Raw genomic sequence first — 7,783 nt, 5'->3', positions numbered from 1 at the left:
GAGTGGCAGACCTCTGCTGGTTAGATTTTGATAGCCTATTCTGTGGATAGGCTATAAATTTCTGGATAAGCCCTTTAAATATCACATATATAGTCACATTTTTTAAAAATGTTTTTTGAAAACTTAAAAAGTAAAGAAATTGTTAAATTGCCCAAGCTTTTAAAGAGGTTGTTTCAAGTTATAAAGTTATTCCCTATCCACAGAATAGGAGATAACTTTATGATCAGTAAGGGTCCAACACTTGAAACCACCATGGGTCCTGAGAACAGGTTCCCAAAAGTTTTCGCATGAATGGAAGTCATGCATGTGCACTGCCACTCCATTTATATCAATGAAGGTATCATAAGTATAAATGCTCGGCAATCTCCAGTGCTCCCATTGAAATGAATGAGCAGTGGCACACATGACCAACCTCTACTGCATTCATGTGAGGAACTTTTGGAACCCTTGTTTTTGGGATCCGTGGGTGTCCCAGCAGTTGGACCCCTACCAAAGTATTCCCCTATCCTGAGGATAGGGAATAACGTTAAAAGCTGGTACAAAATCTTCAACATGGCTAAGGATTAGAGATGAGCGAGCACTAGAGATGAGCGAACGTACTCGTTTCGGTGTGTTTTTGCACTCGAGCACCGCTTTTTCCGAGTAACTGACTACTCGGACGAAAAGATTCAGGGGGCGCCGGGGGGCGGCGTGGTGGAGCGGGGGGTAGCAGTGGGGAACAGGGGGGAGCTCTCTCTCTCCCCCCCACTCCCCTTTGCAACCCCCCGCTCACCCCCGGCGCCCCCTGAATCTTTTCGTCCGAGTAGTCAGTTACTCGGAAAAAGCGGTGCTCGAGTGCAAAAACACCCGAACCGAGTACGTTCGCTCATCTCTAACGAGCACTCAACTGCTTGGGTCTGTGTTATTCGAGTCGAGCTTTTCGCAAAATTCGAGAGCTCTACTCGAGTAATGAACCCCATTGACTACAATGGGAGACTCAAGCATTTTTGTATGTGGGACGCCGGGTCCCGAGCTTTTTTTTTTTTTTTTCTTGGTTCGTGTGTTTCTCTCTCTCTCTCTCCCCATCTTCCCCTTCCTGCCAGACCAAAAATTTTCGAATGACGCGCACTGCGTCACAGCGGGGAGGGGCCAGAACAGGCATGTCACAGTGGGGAGGAGCCAAAAGCTAGGGCGGGGTCGAACACGATTTGATGCTCGTTCGAGTAACGAGCACCATCGAGTACGGTAATACTCGAACGAGCATCAAGCTCGACAGAGTACGTTCGCTCAACTCTATTAAGGATATAAGCCAAACCAGAGTCTTCTCCATAAGGCAAATACACCCATCTATAGACAACCGATTCAGACTTCTTGTCCCTCAATAGCGCAAAGTAGGTTTCTTGCTGGCTAGGTGAGAGGCCTGTGACTGTGTCTTCTTGAGGACAGTGCCACGTAGTTGTAGGGATATCTATAGGCTATGCATTGTTCCTCTGGGAAATTTAGTACTTATCACTAAGTATTACATGGTTATTAGTTTGCCTGATCCTTCTTCCTTCTGACATCTGCCATTGTAGGACATTCAGAAGACCCCACACTTAGATTCTTGACAGATCTTGGCAAAATTGGCGGGTTAATCAGACATATCTAATGTATAAGGCAAACATTTTATATTTGTCTACAGGACATTTCCATAAGACGCCTCCTAGGCTTGAGAATGTAATCAAAAGGCCTACAAGATTTAGTATTTCTCAATGTGATTAGGTCCACAGAACATTTTGCACAAATTTTCAAAAAGGGAGACATTTTTACATGGTAGTGCTGCCTATAACCTGTAACCTGCCCTTTCAGCTGCTACCAGACAACCATGATATTAATTAAATCCATCCAGAAGCATACATAAAATCCAGCCTCCCCAGGCACCACTTGAGCACAATTTAATAGCTTGTATTATAAAACGACTCATTACCAATACTCTCCTGATATGTTACTTTCCACCGAGGCTCATACAAGAATGATTACTAAATTAATTGAGATATTCTGGTAGCTCAAATGCCACCTGGAAAGAAGGAGAGCTTGATCTTATCTGCACATACTTAGGGTCCTCAAGGGACTCTTAACACTTTATAATCCTGTCCTAGCATGAAAGCCCTTATGGATGGCACGCTCCACTGTAGGGCCCGAGGGACTTCGGTAGAGTAGGGGCCATATGCACTTTACTCATCGTCATAGCTCTGCTGGAATATCAACCTCATCATCCTGAGTTATCAGGAAAATCATAGTCTTGTTTTCCCAAGAACTCACATCTCACCGCGGTCATGGAGAAAATGTATAAATATAAAAATTACTGCAATTTTTTGTGCTGTTGAAAATGTTAGATTTTCCTTAAAGGGGTTGTTAATGATTTCAAATCAAACAAAAAAAAAACTATGCTTGCTTTCTTCCAAAAACAGTTCTTCCCCTGCCCATGGGTTGTGTGTGATATTGCAGCTCAGCCACCTTCAATTCAGTGGAACCAAGCTGGATACCAGACACAACCCACGGACTGGTGTGGCAGCTTTGCTTTTTTAGCCCTCGAAAATCCCTTTAAGTCTAAAATAACTCACATGACAGTCCTTTGAGACATAGAGAGTAGAGATGAGAGAGCACGCTGGGATAAGTCCGTTACTCGAGCAAGCCTCGCTCTTCTTGAGTAACTGCATTCTTGTCCGAGCGTGCTTGGGGGGGGTGGCGGGGGCGGCGGGGAATAGCGGGGAGTAGCGGGGGAAAGAGTGAGAGAGATCTCTCTCTCCCCCACCGCTACCCATGCCTCCCCCCCCCCCGAGCACACTTGGACAAGAATGCAGTTACTCGAGAAGATCGAGGCTCGCTCGATTAACTGACTTATCCGAGCGTGCTCGCTCATCTCTAGTAATGAGTAGAGATGAGTGAGTATACTCGCTAAAGCACATTACTCGAGCGAGTTGTGCCTTAGCCGAGTATCTCCCCGCTCATCTCTAAAGATTCGGGGGGCCGGCGGGGAGCGGGGAGGAGAGAGGGAGAGAGAGATCTTCCCTCCGTTCCTCCCCGCATCTTTAGAGACGAGCGGGGAGATACTCGGCTAAGGCACTACTCACTCGAGTAATGTGCCTTAGCGAGTATACTCGCTCATCTCTAGTAATGAGTATAGACAAGGCAAATATCAAGTTTTGGAAACTCTACCGAAAATGGGGCAACTAACCTTACAGACAGGGGAGTAACTATAGTGGGTGCAGAGGATGTAGTGGCATCTAAGTCCTGGAGCCTTAGGGGGCCCATGAAGCGCCTTTCCCCATATAAGAGGGCAAGTACTGCAAATAAACAATTATAGCTGGGGTGAGGGCCGCCACAGACTTGCATTGGGGTCCAGCAGCTTCAAGTTACGCCTTTGCCTATAGAACGCCATGTCACTATTATGCTTTGATTTCTGGAACTGCAAATTATGGAAGAGAAAATGCAGATTTCCAGCACTTTACTTCACCATATCTTCATAGGACATTGGGCTAAAAACAAAGCACAGCTTAAGATTTCATGCACATAGCAGAACCAAGTGCGTGAAGCCTGTTCTGCAGCATGTGGGGTCCCTATGGTCACACAGTACTGCCGAAAACTTCCATGTGCCTCTGTAAAAGCAGAGACGTTCTGAGGTACAGTAGGGCACTATAGACTTCTATGGATGTCATGTTAAAGCAACCCTCCAGTCATGAACAAAGATGACCAAACCACTTCTCCAACTACCTGATGCACACTGAATTAGCATGCGTTGGTAGTCTAGGACACTAAATGGTGCTGTGACTGGCCAATTAAAGCAGGTGTAGAATAATGATGCATACTAATGCACACTCAGAATAGCAATGTGGCCATCTTTGTTTCTCCAGGAGCGGAGGGTTGCTTTAAGCCATGTTAACATGTAGCAACACTCGTTACAATTTGTTAGTGTCCGAGTGGTCCTAGGAGTTTGTTCTCACTTCCGTCTGTTCTGTCCAGGAGTTCCATCATAAGGGCAAAGTCAGATGAGCATTTTTTTGCATGTGCCTATCTGCGCAAAAAAAGCGCATCTGATAGAACTATTGGTTCCCTATGGTGTGTTCACATGTCCGTTTTTTACAGGTGCCCAAATTTGCACACCTGCAAAAGATAGGACATCTGCACGCCGGGAAGGTCCGTGCTGCGTGTAAAGATTCCCCGCCAGAAGTCCCCTCATCACTGAATACTGTGACAGCTGTGGCAAAGGAACACGATGTTCTCCCAGTGCTTTGAAAGCAATGGGATGCAGGCAACCCCCACAGTGATTTTTGGGGAAGGGCTTTAAGTATAAGCCCTTCCTTGAATATCATGCCTAGTTGTAGAAGAAAAAAATATATATATTACTCACCTAGCAGAGCTGTTCGGGCTCCGGCGCATCTTCTCTCTGGCATCCCTGACACTGCTCTGAAGCACTTTCCCTGGGCGGGGATTTAAAAATCTTCCACCCAGGGAAAGAGCTGTGTTTGATTGGCTGAGCGCTCGGCTAATCACAGGCAGCGCTCAGCTATTCATTGAATGACAGCAGAGCGCTGCCTCTGATTGGCTGTGTGCTGTGACCAATCAGCCAATCAAATACAGCGCTTTCCTTGGGCAGGGGATTTTAAAATCCCCGCCCAGGGAAAGTTCTTCAGAACATTGCTGGGGATGCCAAAGAGAAGATGCGCCGGAGCTCAGACAGCGCTGCTAGGTGAGTAATGTTTTTTTTCTTCTACACATAGGGATGATTTTTCAGGGAAGGGCTTATATTTAAAGCTCTTCCCCAAAAATCACTGCAGGGGTTGCCTGCATTCCCATTGCTTTCAATGAAGCCGCCAACAGCAATGGCCATGGAGCTTCGGTCACACTTTTTTGCACATCCGTTGATGCGTTGTTTTGTTCGCACATAGGTGCGCAAAAAAAAAAACACGCTCGTCTGACTGAGCCCTAAAGGTCGGAAAAAATAGCAACTATATTTTCCGGTAAAATGGTGGAGTTCCCAGACGGAACGAGATGGAACCCTTTTACAAAGTATATCCCCCCATGATGAAATCGTGGCATTTCTATGAGGATTGTATTGATAGAAATTAAATCGTCACAACGATTTTTCATGGGCGCCTTAAAAGAATCGCTTTAGTAAATAATTCTTACTGATGTTGAATTTTTAGACCTTTCATTTTTATTTTCCAAATAATTTAAAAAAAATGTAAAAATGGAAACAAAATGTAAAAAAAAATTAGAAAACTTTTGTTAAAATTTAGGTTCAAAAATACAATAAAAATGGTACACAAAGACTCTGTATATAGCTGCGCTGCACAGGCCGGCCTGAATAACATTGTCTTAAGAAAAGAAAAGCTGACTGAGTCGTTATAATAGGCGGGGATGTTTATATACAGCTAATGGGATGTTCTGTATCCAAATGGTAATTCTCTCTAGAATTATTCAAGACACCAGCTGATGTTAACACTACAAAGCCCCCTGGGGGCATAACTGGCATCACTGCCTCCCTCCTGGGGGTCCTACATGTTGTCGCTTCATTAAGTACTAAATGGTTACATTAATCCTAACTGCTCTTCAGAGATGTAGCTGTCACACGTAATTTAGTCCATTCCAGCTGACTGGGGCATTGATGAGCCTCTTAGTAAAAAAGCGAATCTGAGTCCCAGCAGTAGAGACGGGTGGTGTGTACAGTTGGCCTCAGTCAGGACAATGACAGCAGAAGAGTATTCATCATCAATTACAAGGAAGTCCCTAGGACAGAGAATTTGGCCACATATACATTGCATAGATTTTCTACAAATGTCCTGGTGATACGGGGTGCAATTGGAATTGAAATATAGGGACTTTTCTTTATTTTACTGCAAGGCCTTTAAATTGCCCAATTAATAACCTAGAGCTTGTTTTGTGCCTCCTACTTCTTCTTCTGACCAGACTTGGTCTTCACAATCTTGAAGATCACCTTCTATGTTATTGAGCTGGCAGGGGTGAGACAAACTCTCCAAATAGCCAAGGAGGGGATTTCAGAATCTCCCCTCCCCCCCACCACCACACTTTGTCTATCTGACAGCTATCATACTCAACTTCGGGAACCATAATTCATTTAATTATGTCTTCCTCCTCAACACATTCATAGGTTGAGTTCAGCCATTATTTTCAGGCCAGAGCTAGACACAACTGATGCCTTTTCGGTGTACTTTTTGCATAGCTGGATAGAAAAACCCTGCGTGCAACATTTTTTCTGTCTGGCGTTGGGAGACATCCAGCATCAAAACTGATGTTCTGGACACCTTGAGCGGTCCTAGAGAAATCTATGGTATGAGATCAGTTCTGGAACCAGTTTTCCCCTGAGATTTCACTACATTGTTGAAGGGGAAAAAAAGCCAAATGGATGAGTATATGGGAACTAGGTCTTATAGGGATTTTTTAGGGAAATACTATTGAAGACCTATCCTTAGCATGGGTCATCAATACTTGATCGTCTGGGGTCACCCAGCTGGCTAGTTGATCATGAGCCCACTGACAGCACCGCAACACACAAGGGTTATAGAGCGGAAGCTGCTGAACCAACCCTGTGTAGTGGCCGGCACTTGTAACTGCAGGCGTAGCTCTCAATAAAATCAATGGGATCCCAGCCTGCAGTTACAAGTGCTGGCCACTAGACAAGGGTCGGTGCAACAGCTTCTGCTCCGTACCAGTGTGTGTAGCAGTGCTGACAGTGGGCACCCAATCAGCCAGGTAGCAAACCCCAACGATCAACTGTTGATGACCTATCCTGAGGATACATCATCAATAAGATTTCTCTGGAAACCCCCTAGCACTTGCAGTAGAGCATTGCTTCATTCTTATTCCAAAACTTTGCTCCCCCCCCATCATAATGTACCCTTGGCTCCTGCCTTTGCCCACTACTGATCTTGGTGTTAATAGAATATATATTGTTTACCCTCCTTCTCCACATCTGCCCCTTACATTTGCAAGCAAACATGGCCGCCAGTTCCAATGCTATAAAGTAGTACACAGGAAATGGGAAATTTTGAGTCTGGTGTAGAAGGGAAGTCGGAGGGACCGACAGGAGATATTTTTTTACTACAAGGTAATTTTCCTGATGAAAACGGTAACTTGATGACTCGAAGACTAAAGAATTCTTCAACTTGAAATAATTTTATTTAATTCTTCCAGACTAATCGAGTTATCTACAGCCAGATAGCACTGAGAAAACGTTGAGCAGCTGGTTAGCTTTCAGTGGAGACAAAGGGGATATTTGTATACCAAGAGCCACCTCAAGAAAGTTGACGTCCTTGGTGGGTCTAGAGAAAAGGGGATTTGTGTTCTCTGTTTGTTAGGACTGGCTATAGAAAATCCTTAACCCTATGGATGTGGACACCTTGTGTGGTTTTTGTCCCGTTTTGTGTCCTCAGAATTACCTGGAGCTAGACATTGATTGTGTGAGCCTGGAGGGATTATCTACATTTTTGACACCTGATTCATTCATTTCCTCTTGTTGTGTTGTCCACTGTCCACAATGCATCAGGTTACCGACCAGATGGAGGAGGAAATCCTTGTTTTGTGTTTACTATGAAGACTAGAATAATTTGGTTATGTATTTTGTATATGTCTAACATTATGGACAAGTTAATTTCAACTGATTCCTGGACCTGGTTGGTCTGTTGTTACTAATCCCTTCTCGGATCTCATTATTTAATGGACATCCAGCGCCCCACACTATGTTGTGAATTTGGCACAAGTGATTGCCATTGTAAGTAGAGATGAGTGAGCATTGCCTTTAGCG

This window comes from Eleutherodactylus coqui, chromosome 10 (assembly GCF_035609145.1).
Source record: "Eleutherodactylus coqui strain aEleCoq1 chromosome 10, aEleCoq1.hap1, whole genome shotgun sequence".
Taxonomy (NCBI): Eukaryota; Metazoa; Chordata; class Amphibia; order Anura; family Eleutherodactylidae; genus Eleutherodactylus; species Eleutherodactylus coqui.
This window is presented reverse-complemented; position numbering follows the sequence as displayed.